Raw genomic sequence first — 17,371 nt, 5'->3', positions numbered from 1 at the left:
TCCAACCTAAATAAGGTTTAAAAAAAACTACTAATCCCTCTGTAAATTAAGAAAATTAACTTTAAAAATTAAACTTAAGGTATTAGTTCTTTTTGACAGCTACCACAACTCACTAGTTCCATCACATTACTATAACCTAAAAAGTTCTGTAAATAATGTTTATAACAAAAAAAAACTCCAGTTACTGTCTTCCATAAAAAAAAATAAAACTTTACATGACCTTATTAATCTCCACTTGTAAGTCCATGGCTGCCAGCTTTCTCTTCTCTTGAATCTTCAGTCTTGGCTCTTGTTTCAGTGATCTTGTATCTTGTCTCTCGAACTCTTGTCATCTTGTAAACTGGACTGCTGCTCAGCTCATCTTAAGGAATCTGTAACAGTTTCAAAAATACATGTTAATTTAAATTACATAATTCCTGTTCTTTGGTCCTAAAAAAAAATTGTATTATTAGTACACATTACCCTGAAACAACATTATTATTCATTGTTTATTACTTAAAAAAAATGCTTTACCATAAAATCCTTTTTTTGTTCTTTTCATTAGGCCTATTTATTTTCCTTCTTCTTAATTAAATTCTGCTTCAAATGTTAATCCTAACTTAAGACCTACCATCTATTTATTATTCATTACCTACATTATTTATGTTACCCTAAAATTCCCATAAGTTTCTAATACTTCCTATCAAAGACATTCTCTCTAAAAAAAAATTTACTTGTGACTCTTAACTTAACAAACTTAAAAAAAACTTTTACACTAGACTTAACTTATTATTCATTCTTAGTTACTAAATTTCTATATGTAAACTTTAGTACTTACAAACAAAAACTGCCTATTTCTCTCTACCTCTTAATCTCTTTCAATTATTACAATAATAATGTTACCTTGCATCTTTAAACTTTCTTCTTTTCAATTAAATTAGACATCTCATAACAATAAAAATTCTGCCTATACTCTTCTTATGGGTGTACAAACCAACAACAAAATTTCAAATTCTCAAGTTTCCTTATATTTAAATTATGCAATGCACATAACCTCTGTGGTGCCTGTACCCTTTTAGGCCTACCACCTTCTCCTCTCACATCATGACAACTCTTATTCCTCGGGGTCTGTATTCACTGTTCCAAATCAAATATCTCAAATAAATTAAAAACAAATTTATTATTTTAAGAAAACAAAAATTTACATTGAATTTACTATGGAGCCTGGAAATCTTAATGTCTCACAGCAGCTAACATGACTAAATCCCATGGAACCCCAGGTTTACATAACCTGTGCCCAAAAATTTAAGCATACCAGGCTTTCTCTGCACTGGTTTTACAGCATCACACACTATTTAGGGCCCCTGATCTGCCATCAGTCCCAAGGAGTTTTCCCACAACCCCTCTCTACACAAGCGCCTACCGCATTCCTCTCAATTGGCTATCGGTTTTACGGCATTCTTTTGGGATCCGACCATCAAGTTAGGGCTAATCGAACACTAAACCTCCATACTTCCAAACTAATGTAAATCAATTAAATTTTCTCTGTAATTTCTTAAAATCCAAATAAAAATTATTCAAACATGCCCAAGAAACTTTCAAAAAAAAAATTCATAATCTTATCTTCAAACCCTTAAAATAAAAATAAATAGATTACTCTGTTTTCTCCTTAATAACTGTAAACTGTCAACAAATATTATGTCGTAAATTTAACTATGCTTACTGACTCTAAATCATAAAATCTCATTCGTCCTAATTAATAAACAACCAATTTCCTTGAAATCTCACTGTATCTCTCATACTCAAACTCCACTGGCTGAATATCTCAATAAATTCAAAAACAATTATCTAAACTCTTAAAGAAACTCCTCCCCAATTATTCAAATTACTTCACCTTATTTTATTTCATTACTTAAAACACCTTACTCAAAAAAAATTAATTAATTATCTAGCTATCTTCCATTATTATTTATTTACCGAACAAAACTTTCTCCTAAATTAATTTAGTAACATTCAATTTCACATTAGGCAAGTACACTAACTCTCTACAGCAATGTTTCTCATTTCCCTCCTTCCTAACTGAATCCAATCTTACTTAACCTCCAGGGAATTTACCTCACAAAATAACCAAAAATTTCACTGTAGTGCCTATCTGCTATAGGCCCACTACACAGGGGGCTCTAACCCCACCAACAAACTTCATTGAAATGGTACCCTATCCCATACAGGATAGCCACTTCGGTACTACCATGGGGAACTCCTGCCCCAAACTACTAACAACACTCAGGATTCTCCTAACCCTTAATTCACGTAGATAGCCCATCTCCTATGGGTCTGTTCTACAATCCCTACTTCCCAGGGACACAACACCTCACCTTAGGGTCCCTCGCCTTAAAGAAAACATTAATTTTGTCTCTCTGTTCCCTTGGAGTAAATTCCCTCTACACACAAAAACTATCCTTCCCACTTTTCTCAATGCTTATCGATTTTATAGTGTACCTCCTTAATAATGTTTACAAATCCCAAAAAAATATTTTTAAAACCGAGGTAGAATTTAACTAACAAAAACATAAACAACTTACAACGAAACACTTCTAGCCTATACATCATACCATTCTTAAAATAAATTACTTACATACTGAAAGTTCCTCTTCTCCTAAAACACACTTAAATTTAAATTTATTTAACCAATAGTCTATTTTCTTATCGCTAAGTTACCGTACAGCTGATCAAAACAAGGTCACGGCCTGTCCACGTCTCCGTATGAGCCCGTGACGTCACCGAATTCCATCAGGTGCGCCAACCCTCGCTTGCGGTTCCTCCGTTCTCCGCTAGGTCTCAGCACCTCCCCGTCACGTGTTCACTCTGCCACGTCCACTGACGTGTCGTTCTGAAACAACTCTCAACATTTTTCTAATTAAAACAAAACATCACTATAAATTCTATAACTCTCTTTTACATAAACTCTCGTTTTCTCTTTAATTCCTTTCTAACGTTTATCCTTCCCTCGACTGATTTAATTCGTACGTCTCGTCTCCTACGCGCACGAAAACAAAACAAACTTCTCTTGAAAATAATTCCTATTTACGACAAAAAATTTTTATTTTAAATTATAATTCTCTTAACCTACAATCTTAAATTAACTTTAATAAAACTAAACCACTTGCATTATCTTTAATAAGCATTTAACTTATAACGTATTCTCCTCACGTAATAATCCCCGATATAAATCTACAATAAATTCAACGACTTAAAACAACTTATCACTATAAACTTTATCCTTACAAGTATCCTCAAATAAACATCTGTTACGTCAAAAAAAAAATCTCAAAGACTTCCTCCACTATAGACTAAAATTCCGTAATCCTCTCCTCAAGTAAACTCTTAATAACCTGCTATCAGAAGCTGAAACTAACTTAATAATAAACATAAAAATCTACCTCTCTCTCTCTCCAGAAATAGAACCTATCCGGCGAACTCTACCATTTCTGTCACGTGCACCTAGCCGGTGCCACCGCCATTTCTGTCACGATCCACTTTCAGAGGGGGGAGAGAATCGTAGCTCTTTACATAGAAACAACTCGCTTGGCATCAACTAGTCTTAACTTCATAAAATACTTTACTGTACCTAGGATCATAGGTTCGTCATCCCGTACAGGATGTCTGGTGAGAGCTGAACTAAGGAGATTTTGCAAAATAACATAATACTTAATTAAAATTATTTTATTCTTAAAGTCAAATACTCAACATCATTTTAAAGAACATTTAAATAGCGGGATTACAATTTAAAACAATAATCTCTTTACTTCCTTAACGATTGAACGACCTTACAAGAGAGAGAATGAGAGAACTTCACTAAACACTTCCCTAGTCCTTCCGAATACCTCAAATCATAATTAATACTTAAAATTAAAACAAAGATAAGTCCATACTCACATTTTCCGAAAAGCCTTTCTTGATCGATTACTTTAAAAAAATAACGTAGGGGCCTCTCCTGCCCTTGAAATCCCGAACGAACATTACATTTTAAAAACTATGACGCGTGACCCCTGACGAGGGCCATAGCCTCCGCCCGAAAGCTTGAAGATGACTACATTATGACCTAACTTAAATTAAACGACTCGTGGCCTCTGGCGTCGGCCATAGCTTCCGCCCGAAAGCTTGAATTCCTACATCACGAACGAACTAACAACTCGTGACCACAGGTGAGACGCATAGCCTCCGCCTGAGTGAGCCTGAATTCCTACATCACGAACGAACTAACAACTCGTGACCACAGGTGAGACGCATAGCCTCCGCCTGAGTGAGCCTGAATTCCTACATCACGAACGAACTAACAACTCGTGACCACAGGTGAGACGCATAGCCTCCGCCTGAGTGAGCCTGAATTCCTACATCACGAACGAACTAACAACTCGTGACCACAGGTGAGACGCATAGCCTCCGCCTGAGTGAGCTTGACGACTACATTACTCACTTGCGCTTAAATTCGCGCGCCCTGCCGCGCCTACCATAACAAAAGCTCGTTATTGAAGTCAAATTTACTAAACAACTAACTAGAACATCTGGGAAGACTACCCCCCCTCTACCCCGATGTGCAGGCCACACCGCGCGGCTTGTTACGACAGCGCGCCCCAGTAACTGCGGCCCGTGGCTGCGCCAGCGCGCGGCCAAACAAACAAACAAAATTCTGCAAGCCCGCAGCGCGCCGCGCCGGCCCCGTGCCCCAATTACATGGTCACGCCACTTGCGCTGACGAGTGAACAGAGCAGCCAGCCCAGAGTCCCGTCAGTAAAGTCCCTAAATTTGATTTCAACAACCCTGCAAAATTTCAACCCGCGACAATACGTTATAATTTTGGAACTACGCATTGATAACACAATTTTTCCCAGCCTCGCGATACATGTATTTAGCAACGTGTATTTATACGTGACTAATGTACGAAAGAACTTGGGGTCAAATCTCGTCAGTTTAAATTAATGATTTTTACAATTTGTTATGTTATGACTCATTATTACATTTTAACACCATAGTTTAAGAAAATTACGTGTTATTGTTTAAGTGTTTTTATAACTTCAAATACAAATCCCAGTCCATTGGTTTGGTTATTTTACACTAGGTAGGCATATAACATTTATTTTATACTTGCAATGAAAATAAATTGTATTCACATAAAATTATTGTGTATATGCAAATATGTGTGTATACATAAATATAAAGTAGAGATTGCTTGTTTGCATGGTTTTTGTACAAATGTAGTAAAGTTTTATTCCAAACTTAATGAAATTTTACGCACTTGACCTTCAAAATAAATAAAATCTCACTGCATAAGATTCCTAAAAACAATCCCCATTTCCCTTTCCTACCCTTAAATAGTCATTTTGGTATTTCCTGGTGAAATTTTGCGCAACTGCCATTTAAATTAAGAAATATATTGGTGTCTTCATCTAACTGAAAAACGTGTCTCTACAACCTTTATTGAAACAAATCTCAATGAGTATGAAGTAAACAAGTTCCTTTCTTAAAAATATGATATAAAACTCTGAAAGTTAAATCTTTGAGTTCTCATTCTATTTTAAGACTGATAAGCAGCATTGTGATATTTCAAGCAGTTTTCCAAGTTTGAACAGCTGTGAATTGTTGTAAATGGTTAGTTTAAGTACGTGACATTACAAACACTAATGGTGTTTCTGGGGACAGTAGTACTCGAATAAAATTTTTATGAATTTTTTTTACTTCAGATGAGCATCTATTCTAGGAGATAAAACTATTTTATCATGTTTCACAGAATTTTTTACAAAATATTTACAAAAATTCACTTTGAAAGTTAAATATGTTACATTGTTAAAAGTTTTATGATCATTGCCCTCATGTTTAAAGTTGTCATTTTTCATGATCTTTAAGTCAATATATATATATATATATTTTTAGATTGCGAAAACTTGTTTTGATTATGAATACACTGTTTTCATACAAATGTATGGCGTATGAATTATTACCCTACAACAATATTTTAAAGAGAATCTGTGCCGATATTGCCCATGTAATACAAAGGAATTGAATTTCGAGGGCGTTCTTTAGGCCAAGCCACTAGGATCTCTGCATTCAGGTGTCACCAGCATTCACCATGTTTAAAGACATGTTTCATGTTTTTCTACTAAAATGTTTGTATTAACTATGGTATTAAAATATTTTACCCTTTAAATAGTTGTTTCACAAAATTGTTTCCAGAATCTAAACATTTTGTAATTTAATTATATAATTATGTGTTAAAAGTAAAATATGTTGGGGAAATAGTAAGGATAGGAATGAAAAAAAAACTGACTTAGTAAACTTCATATCTTCAGTGTCAAATTTTTTAATTTACTTTATTTCCTCTTTACATTTTTTCTAATCTTTTCCCCCAAATATCAAATCCTTTGAATACTAAAGATTTGATGGTATTTGTGGATTTGAATGGCCCATCCTTAATTGTGCGGCAAAATGCAATTTATTTACTAGAAAAAGCATAAATATGTAAATTTATCTAATGGAAAGCATTCCAAATGCATTTAGAATATCTAAATATAAATAAAACATCTTGCATACTCTTAAACTATAGTGTAGATGGTTGGTAAAAAGGTATTGTTACACTTGAGCTAACAGATTGACTGTTATAAACTTGAAAATGCTGACCAGACATATACCTGTGACTTAGCTGAATGTCAGTTGTGAATGTCACTTTGAGTACTGTTAAACATAGAGCACATGTGGTGGAAGACATGACAAAGAAGCAACAGGGCTGGAAAACCATACTGCCATTATAATTTGTAATTTTTCTTAAATTTAAATTGCTTACAAACTTTTTTGCGGCAAATGCATTATGAAAATTGAAATAAATAAAAATTAAATATTTTCAATATAAATTCTTATTTTTTGTTGAAACTTAGTGTATTGAAAAATTTTTGTTGTGAAACTGCATAGCTGGACAGCTGGCAATGCAACTGTCTAATTTATTCCACACTGATAAACATTTTAAAAAATTGCAATCTCACTAAACTATCACATCAAAGAGGTTTTAATGAGTACAAACATTTCTACAATATGTAGATTTCCTACTGTAAATACTGAATGTTGGAAAAGCAGTTGGAACACATTTGTGCTCATGATGTTGATAAGGAAGTACTCTTTTATGCTGTGCAATCAGCTTTATAAATGTTCTTGATTTATTTTTAAGTTGAAATTAGTTAAATTCACGACATGCAGTAGCTTGACACCACTGAAAAATGCAACATAGACAAAATAACTGCTTTAGCAATCTAGAGCTGTAAAAAGATAAAAATCTAATATATTCTGCTCTGTCCCATTTATTATATATGCATATAATTTGCTCTACAGCTGATTCAAATAATTATCAGGATTATACAGGATGTTAATACTAACACTTACTAGACTGGATGTCTGAAAGATATCTGTGACATTTGTTCTCTTTTTTTTTTTTTTTCACGAATTAATCTTGGAGCTAATTGGTTTCAGTGGAATAAATTTTTAGAGTAATTGCAGTCCTTATGCACTACTTAACAGCAACAACTCAACTTGGGTGAGTAAGTTTAAGCTGTGCTATCAAAAATACATGGCATATTGTATGAAAGCTGATAATGTTGCAACTGTTGAGACAAATTTTAAGTGCACATTTGGAAAACATGGTCAGTTATACTACATTCATTAATAAAGAAACAGCATAAATTTCAAGATACCAGCCGTTTGTGTTAATAGGACATTACCTAAGCTAACAAGAATATGGAAAATGCAGTTCATTCAAGCCACATTCCAGTAGTAAAAAAAGTTTGGCATGTTAGTAGTAAACTGAACATTGAAAGTGCATGTTTTTCTGCTTTAAATGTCCTTTTTATTTGCATAAGGCTAGTCTGAAAAGTTTCCGACCTCAACAAACATTGAGGAATGTTTGCCCATGCTTTGGAATGTACTCTCCGAAATTTCAACCATTTTGGATGTGCATTTGTATTTTTAACAATCTTTGCGCAAGTCAATGCATATGTTTTTTGTGAAAATGAAAAATTTATTATCGAGCTGTCATTAAATATTTGTTTTTCAAAGGCAATACGCCTACGAAAATTAGAGGATTTGGATGCTGTGTACTGGAACTCTGCACCATCATTCACCACAGTGATATTTTGGGCAGCTGAATTAAAATATGGTCGTATCAGCTTGGGTGACTAATGTTTGCAACACCAAAAACTGTGAAGGGGGAATCAGCTCAAGAAATGGCAGAGACTGTTCCTTGGCCAGGAATGTGATGGTGACAGTTTTCTAGGATAGTCGTGGAGTTGTCTAAACGCATTCCCCAGTTTTTGTTGACGAGTGCTTCCATCTTCATGTTATGGTCGGAAACTTTTCAGACAACCCCTCGTATGTCTGTAAGTCTGGCTTTTGGTTTGTCCCAGCATCAGAAAACATTCTTTTGTGGTTTTATTAGGTCTTTGGCTAACTTAAACACTTGACTTTTTATAATTACATAGGTCCATCCCTAAAGGGGTGAATATGAATTAAAAATAATAAATCCTAACTTAAACAAGCATAAGAAAGATATTGGTTATCAATAATAAACATACCAAAACTACCAACCTATTTTATTATTTTGTGGAATTCACACCTTAAGGGGTGGTTTGATTTTAACAAGAAATATGCATACTTCTTATTCTACTAGAACTAGAGGTAAGAAACTAAAAATTAACATGATTATAGTCACGTATTGTATATTTTTCAAAATTTGTTCATTAAAGTGGTAAAAAGGTGGTATATTTGGTTTTAGGGCAGAAAAAAAAAGAAATTCGAAGGACATTACATGGAAGATAAGAAACTGAGCACAGATAACTTGGAGTAACATAGGTTTTTGCCATTGTTATTTTTATATTTAACTGCATTGTAAAAGAGGGGAGTGATTTAAATTTTATATTAATAAATCAAACTTCCGAATAAAATGAACTGGGAAGTAAGAAACTTGGAATGAATAATGTACATAATTAGTTACATAGTGTGTTCTTATATTTTTTCAAAATTCAACCGTAAAGATAGTGGAAAAGGGGGAAAGTTAATTGTTACAGTAATAAATCCTATCTCCAAGCTAAAAGTGGCAGGTAAGAAATTGAGCAAGCAACATGTTATCAGATTTTGCAATTATATTTGGTTTGGGGGGCATGGGGAAAGGTGGTATGGGGTGTTCTATAATAGATCATATAGACAATGTTATGCACCACTAGACCAAGTGTTAAAAAGCCATTCTGAGATAATTTAACTTTTTCCAATTTAAAATCTTTTTATTGTTCAAAGTTGCAAAAAAAAATTTTCACTGAACATTTATTGTTTAATTTGGTTGTCTAACATAACTTAATTACTTGTTAAAGAGCATTTAAAATAAATGAAGTGGCTGTTAGTGTATTTTCATTTTGGAATTTCATTTTACATCAGTAGACTAACTACGTACTTGTAAGTCGTTAATGCATAACTAAACCCTGCATTAGGTCTACTGTAGTGATAAAGCATCAGTAAACTACACATTTTTAAACTTTACAGCTAAACCAATAGTCACTTTATTGTACAATCATAAATGAAGTGGTAAATTACATTATCTAAAATTAAAAAAAAATTGTTAAAATCTAAAATGGAAAGTTATGAAGGTATGAAATTAGTTGGTTATTATCAAGACTTTTATTGTAGAAATTGTTTTACTTCGTGTGAAGGAAGAGCAATAATACACACTGTTTATCAATAAAAGAATTTTGTTTTACCATCTCATTTTTAACTAATCATCACGATACAGTATTGTAAAATATTTGAATAAAATTGCACCTAATAGTCTTTAAAATTATAAAAAATCTTACATTATTTATTTTTTGCTTTAAAGTTTTTATTAACCGACTTGATACACAATACTGTAGAAATATAGAAATAAGTATAATTTAAGACACTTAATAAACATTATAAAAATAAATCTAATACTTTAAATTAAATGCCCATCAATGTAGTCTTCCACATTATTATCGCTGTAAAAATACTGCTACATTAATCTTGCACATTTTGGGATTGGCGGCAGAAAAGACAGTCTTATAAAGTTAAGATTTTGAAATTTGTTTTCCTCCAGGCCACAATAGAATTGAGTTCATTTAATTGAAATGTTTGAATAGAAAGACTTTCTTTCCTTTCTTTTCTTACAATGCCTAATTCAACTGCAGTGTCTTGACAGTCATGTTTAATAAAAATGCTTAGATGGTTTTCATTTTCTGATTTCAAGTTTGATGGATTTAAACCAGTTTATCTTGTGATTCTTCATGTCATTTTTGCAGTTTAGTTTCTGTTTTTTCAGCATTTGTGTTCTAAAGAATTCTGTCTTTTCCATTCTCTGGAAAATTTTAACATCATTTTTACGACATGCTTTTATCGCAATCATATAGTCATTCACAGTTTACAACGGTTACTGTAGCTTCAGCACACTCTTGTCTTCAAAAATCACTATCATTGGAAATAAAACTGTTTCCTGGGAGAATATAGCAAAGAGTAATCTTTTCTAGCTTTGTAATTTTCCAAAATCATTTGAAGTAAGTACTAAAACTATTTTTATGTTTAGATTTTGGCCCCCATGCTAGCCTGACCAAAAAATACATTCCTTTGCTGAAGTTATATTTTCATTGATGTGTTTTTTAAGGCAGCTGCCAATCTCCTAAGCTCCGCGAACAGTTTCACTCTCAACCCAGACGTAGCAGTGGCCTTTTTTGTCCTTGTCACAATGGCCTGTTAATAATGTACAGTGTTAGGAATCTTCGGTAGAGGCAAAATTTTCTCCAATTCAAAATCCAAGGTTTCCACATCAGGCTGATCCTTGGCTGCAAGCATGTCGTCATCCTTCCTCGCCTCTACCCTTCTGCTTTCCAAATGTAAATATTTTTCTTTCAAAATTTGCAGCTTTACTTTAAAAACACAATACTTTCTTTCAACTTCTAAAATATTGCACAGATTACATGCAACTTAATTCAGTAGTATTCTACACAAGTTGGAGATTTGGACACTTACAAGTTTAGTTATCTTCAGAGTATAATTTTGTGTATTTTTTCCAAAGTTGTATCTACTGAAAGAAATTCTCTCTATTTGCTTCTCGGAAGCGAGACTTTAAGGAATTTTTAATGTACACATTTTTTTCTACCACTTACTCAACGACAATCACAAACTCCTTTAGAGCGTTTGATATTTTTCAAAGAAATATTTACTTTATAACTTGATAGCAATTCCTCTAAAAATAAAGTTTTACATACAACCTTCACACACATTTTGTACATCCTATAAAATGTTCTCTTTGATGTTTTCACTATTATTTCTTTAATTTCAAACTGTTGAACCATTTAGCAAATCAGTGCACGCTGGGCATCATGTGATTCGACGCTCTAAAAGTCAGATTCTTTTCCTTACCTACATTTGTGTTTTGTTTAGCTTCTCTAGACCAAAGATCAATAAACGGTGCTTGGTCTACTGTTGCAGAACTAAACATTGGTTATGGCTTTTATTTTTGTAATGCAAAACAGAAAATCAAACATATGCAAATTGGCACTTAGTGTTTTCAAATATTTCAAGGTAACCATTGCCAAGACCAGAATGTAATTTTTTTCCAACCAGATTTTGTTGTTTTTCTCTTCAAAATGTGCACATACTGATTTTAAAGAAACTATGCTTCATCTAGTGATGCATAACATCTTCCATATCTCCAAGCAAATCAAGCGGCAGATAAAAAATTGGGCTAGAATAACCTAAGCTTCAAAGTATGTTTTTACCATTTTTCAGATTCAACCACAAAGGGATTAGATAAAAGGGGCCTGTTTTTGTTTAATTTTATAAATATTTCTTAAGCTAATTAAGCGGGAGGTAAGTATTCAGCATGATTCATAAATTTAGAAAATCTACCTTTTTTTTTTTATCCCCTTAAACCTTTTCCACCCCCTTAAGGATAGAATTTCAGGAAATGTTTTATTATAACAAAAAGTCATGTATACTTACCTAATCAAACTGAATTTATGATATTAGTAATTTTAACCTGGTTTTCTGGCTAGGTTGGCGAGCAAAGACAATTTGCATAGTTTAAAATCAAATAGTCTATTAATTTATTTAGTGTTCCTTTTTTTTTTTAATTATTACTTAATTTATTTATGAATCCTAATGTCTTTACAGATCAAGATTATCTCAGGCGGTATATTTTGAGCTGCCTTATTTTTGCTACAATTTATTGTATTTCTGAGTAGTGTAATTTTATATTTTATACCAGTTAATGGTTTATACATTTTATTATATTTTGTGTTTAAATTAATCTTTTTTTTATGGATTGTCAATTTTATAGCCTAGCAGCCATTTTGCATGTTTGTAGTTGTACACTTACATTATTTATTAGAAATAAATGGTCTATATTGCCAATAAGTAACAAAAATCTGGGAGTTATCAATGTTTATAGTTTTTTTTTTTTAAATCTAAATCCACGCAGTTCTCGTTTTTAATGCTGTCAAGTCAGTTGAGGTTTAGGACCTTAATGAATGGGTATTTGGTTACTGTCGCTTTAGGGTTAATTCTTAGTGTAAATTATTTTGTTTTACGTAACTGTGTGTTCCCACTATATCTATTACAGAGTTATGACAAAAATGATCCCTTTCAGGCAAACATATAATTTTGTTGCTTTCTCCAAAAATAGTTAGCAGTTTTGTAGGTATTACAAATTGCGTAGTTTTTTTTCTATTGGTTACTGTGCATTGAAAAATTTTTTGTAGTATTTGTACTGAAAACATTTGCGCGCATATTTATTAGTGCCAAGTGAAGTAATTTTGTATCGTACAGATCGTACAGATGTAAGGTAGGGCATCAATATATCACGCAGGACTTTACAGAGTGTTCGGAAATTGCAGGACATAAATTAAATGGGCAGCATAAGAAGTTATTTTCATTAATGAACATATGTCCAGAAACTCAGCGCTGAGAATTTCACTCTTAATTGGGACTTCACTCCATTGTGTGAGAGGACATGAGATTGCAGCATTGTAAAGTTTAAATGTTCCACGGGAAGCAGGGCTACCTGTGGAGTGCAAATATTTGGGGTCAGCCAAACATACTAGCAACCAGCACTCTGGTGTAAATCACTCTTCGTGGTTGAAATTCCAGTTTTAGGCAGTTACTGGTTAAGCTGTATGAAGTTCTTCCTGTAAAGTACATGTCTGTTGTGAAAGCACCCTTGGTAACTGCACACTGCTCCTGCCGCAATTCCCTTTGCTTCCTCATACACCATCTGCACATTGAGCATCCCTGCAAGTGTCGAGTCTTCTGCTGTGCTATTGCTGTTAAGACAACACTGCGTTTGTTGCACAGTCATACGTGAAAACATACCATAGTCAACCATTCACTGTGCTGTACACCAGGGCCCTGTTGCATAAAATATACAAGTCTACAATTTACAAATCAATCACTTGTAGCTTGTGAAAATTCCTATAATTCTGTTTCATAAAAGTACAAGTTACAAGCTACAAACTAAAAGTGTTTTCTACAAGTAAAAAATTTATAGCATTTCATAAACCAAATTTCACGAGTAAATACTTGTAGCAAACCCCTAAGTTTCTACAAGCATTCTGAGTTTTGTAAATCTTACTTCAAGTTGAAAGTAGAGTTTAAAAACCTTTCTGCTGAATGTGAATCTCTTTTGAATTAGTACTTTTGTTAGTACAAACAATGGACATTGTTTTTACTGACTCAGATGAAGAAATAGAAGTTGAGGTTAGAAGGCAAAGGACTTTCAAGGAGAGAATAAATATGAACTTTGTCACATACTATGAATACAATGAACATTTTAGGATGAGTTCACAAAAATTAGAATTTCTGCAAGAAATTGGTCATTTATTGCAGCATCCGACAAAAAGAAACAAAGCATTAACTTTTTATACATTAATTAAACTAACCTGGCCCAGCTAACCTAAAAAGGCAAACCACAATTTACTAAAATTTATTTCCAGAAAGTTTCGACAATTATAAACCTACTCGACCTAACTTAATTGGGGTTGGGAATTTAACAAAACTAACCTAACCTAAATGAGCATTGACCAACGTAAGCTAAACTATCATAAACAAACTAATTTTTTTACCTAATGTACCTCCCACATATAAAAACATATTTCAATCTTCCATCTAAGCCTAACAGTTCCGTCATTCTGCATGAGTAACTTATATCCACAATTACCGTCCTGTGTTGTGTGCGAGGTATGCTAGGTTTAAAAAAAGACGTTGGTTAGGTTAGGTTTGTTTAAAAACATTTTTTCCTGAGTATGTTTGATTAAGTTATGTTTTGAAAATATTAGTGTTAAAATTTTGGTTAAATAATCTGCAGTACTGCCGATTTCAAATCTTTTGCTACTCGTGCACTCTACATTTTTCATGTAAACAACTTGTGAATAAAACAGATGACTTGTGAAAATTTGAAACAAGCTAACCAACTTCAAGTTACAAGACTTTTTTTATGAAACACATTTCCCAGAACTTGTGACTTGTGAACTTGTGTGACTTGTAGCTTGTAAGTTTGTAACTTGTGATGTTTATGAAATAGGGCCCAGACTGTTAGTTGCTAGTGCCTTTGACTTACTGTTAATGTCTGCGCCCCACTCGTCGCCTGCTTCCAGCGAAGCGTTTAACTAAACAGTGCTGCGATCATGCATCCTCTTGTCAGTGGAGTAATGCCCTAATTCGCACAAAATTGAATTTGTGTGCTACTGTTTGCACCTGTAACTTTGCAGGGTTGCATTTCTGGATATTGTTATTTATTTATTAAAAACAGCTTGTTTTGGTATTCCCTGCCACCCAGTAAATTTATACCCTGCAATTTCAAAAAATTCGGTATATAGAATAAATTCACATGTTTTGGTTTACTGAAATGTCAAAGAACCATTTAAAATTCTATACTTTAATCATTTTAATTACTATTATAAGTCTTAAAGATAATTTTGTTGTGATTTGGCTGTTTACACTTGATATTCTCCATACATAATTTATGTTAAATTTTTTCAGTTTTTTAAATTTGAATTTTTGTTAATATCAAAGGGAATTTATAGCACTAGAGACAAGAGTGCTAAAAATTACAAGGTATTTGTAGTTTGTCTATAACAGAATTTTATATTTTAAAACAATAATATAAATTATCATTTGCACTGCTATCTAGGTATACACACAGAAACCAGCCACACGTATGTAACTACGTATTTAAGTACGTAGTTTTGAACTACGAAGTTTGCTTGTTGTGTGGTATAAGTCATAATAGTATTCCAGGTAATATTTTTAGAGTGGTAACTTCAAGTTCCTTTTATAAATAATTAAAATATTATTTTACATTCTCTTTTTTATAAATTGCTTAGCATGGCTCTAACTAATATCCATACATAAGTGTGGCTTTACATGTCTACATTAATTAAAAGTACATTATAATGGATAGTTGGAAACAGTGCATGGCTTCATAATATTTTAAGCATAATCTAATCAAGATTTTTCTGTTTTTTTTTGTTTTTGCCCAAGTCAATGTTTCTATTGGTATTGGTAGTGTTCTAAGTGGCATTTACCCTCACTATGCCGGTTTTTGTTCACTGCATATCTTTTAGAAATTAACATGTTTTAATGAATTTGCATAAGGTTACAATATACATTCATGCATTTAGTGTCTTGGCCATGTGCATCTAAAAGGACAGAATTCAATAGATTTGCAAGGCAAACAACTAGCTTCTCCCATACAGACATGCAAACATGTTAGATGGTAGCCCAGAACAAATCAAGGTGTAGATTTTGTTCTGTGCAAAACTATGATTTGCATTTTAATAAGGTTCGATTTTTATGTGATCAAAGTATTGTGCCCTGATCTTTTACAATTATTAATTAGATTTTCTAGTGGAAAAAATAAAATGGTAATTTAGTATATTATGCAAGTAGAGAATACCACCTCTTTCTTGTAAAATTATTTCTCTGGCCAAGTATTTTCTTGGCTGAAAGATTGGCTGTGTAAGGGCAGGCTGATTATCTTAGCAACTTGCAGTCTTAATTTAAAACTTGCTGACTTCTTTCATGTTTACATCAAAGGTAGCATGAACTTTAAAAGTTTTCTACTCTCTCTGGAATAAGGCAACATATTACAGAGGTTTATGCATTTGTGCCTCTTTATATGTTCTTTTGTCTGTGGAGACGTGTTATTTCATTAGCACAAATGTTTGGGGGATTCTGTAGTAGGTTATGCAAACACCTAGTGTTTGTGCCATTAGACTAAAAATATTACTAAATCATGTGTGTTCTTTCTTGGTCATAGGTTTGTAAAAGTTTTAATTTAGAGAATTATCTTGTATTGGATGTTTCATGAAATGAAATGTCATGTCATGGATAATCAGTTCAACATATTTTGGATTATACTAAAATTTACTTAGTGATGTTACTGCCTTTTTTAAAAGTTAACCTTCAAAAATCAAGTGAATGTTGCTGTTCAGTATTAGCATAATTTTTGTTATGGCAAGTAGTATAATAGTGGTTGTTGCATGCAATTGAAATCTTGAAATATTTGTAGGTTGGCATGCACTATGTATGTGCTTTCAATGTAGTTGGTTACATTTCCTCTTTTGTTGGGTTTATATGGTGATAATCTGTGTTATGTATGCACTCCTTCATAGAAAATAGGAAAATACAGGTTATTGTTTTTTTTTTCTGATAACCATCTATCTTTGCTAACATGTATAGTGCAGAACTGTTTATATGATCCGGTAAAATATAAGTACAAATTAAACATCAGAAATGTACATATAATACATTCTTGAAATAAATCATGCAATGGCGAATTTTATTTCAATCCAATTTTTTTTAGCCATATGCCATTGTAGTGTGGCACTGTTTGTAATAGAAAAAATTCATGAATGCAAAGTAAGAAATAAAAATGAAAACATCAGTTCGGAGAGAACAAGCCTAAATCAGCTGATGTCAAACAGATAAACTCAACGATGAAACAAAAGAGGTATTATGGTCAACACAATGACATCACACACACATTCAAACTTTAAATATCAGACGGCACAAGAATTCTGTGGAAGGAATTTAGTCATGATAAATTAACAGCACAGACACACACAGTGTGCTAACGATGACAAAACAATTGCTTGTGTTTGTCTGTGATGATGTTATTGTGTTGTCAATAATACCAGTTTAGTTTCATAGTAGAGTCCATCTGTTCGACATCAGCTGATTTAGGGTGGTTCTCTGTGAAATTGTTTCATTTTTATTTCTGATTTTGCTTTCTTGAATATTTTCCATGATACAGTGCAAATCTGCAATGGCGTGTGTTATAAAAATGGTATTAAAA

At 32.8% G+C, this 17,371-nt stretch overlaps 1 protein-coding gene across 16 annotated transcripts in view; it reads left to right on the top strand.

Annotated features, from left to right (window-relative positions):
• LOC134529158 (eukaryotic translation initiation factor 4E transporter-like) overlaps nucleotides 1–17,371 on the top strand; it is a 262,122-nt gene that overhangs the window by 157,303 nt on the left and 87,448 nt on the right. The window lies entirely within an intron of this gene.

The sequence above is a fragment of the Bacillus rossius genome, chromosome 2 (assembly GCF_032445375.1).
Source record: "Bacillus rossius redtenbacheri isolate Brsri chromosome 2, Brsri_v3, whole genome shotgun sequence".
Classification (NCBI taxonomy): domain Eukaryota; kingdom Metazoa; phylum Arthropoda; class Insecta; order Phasmatodea; family Bacillidae; genus Bacillus; species Bacillus rossius.
The sequence above is the reverse complement of the archived record's forward strand: the minus strand, read 5'-3'. Positions and strand labels throughout refer to the sequence as shown.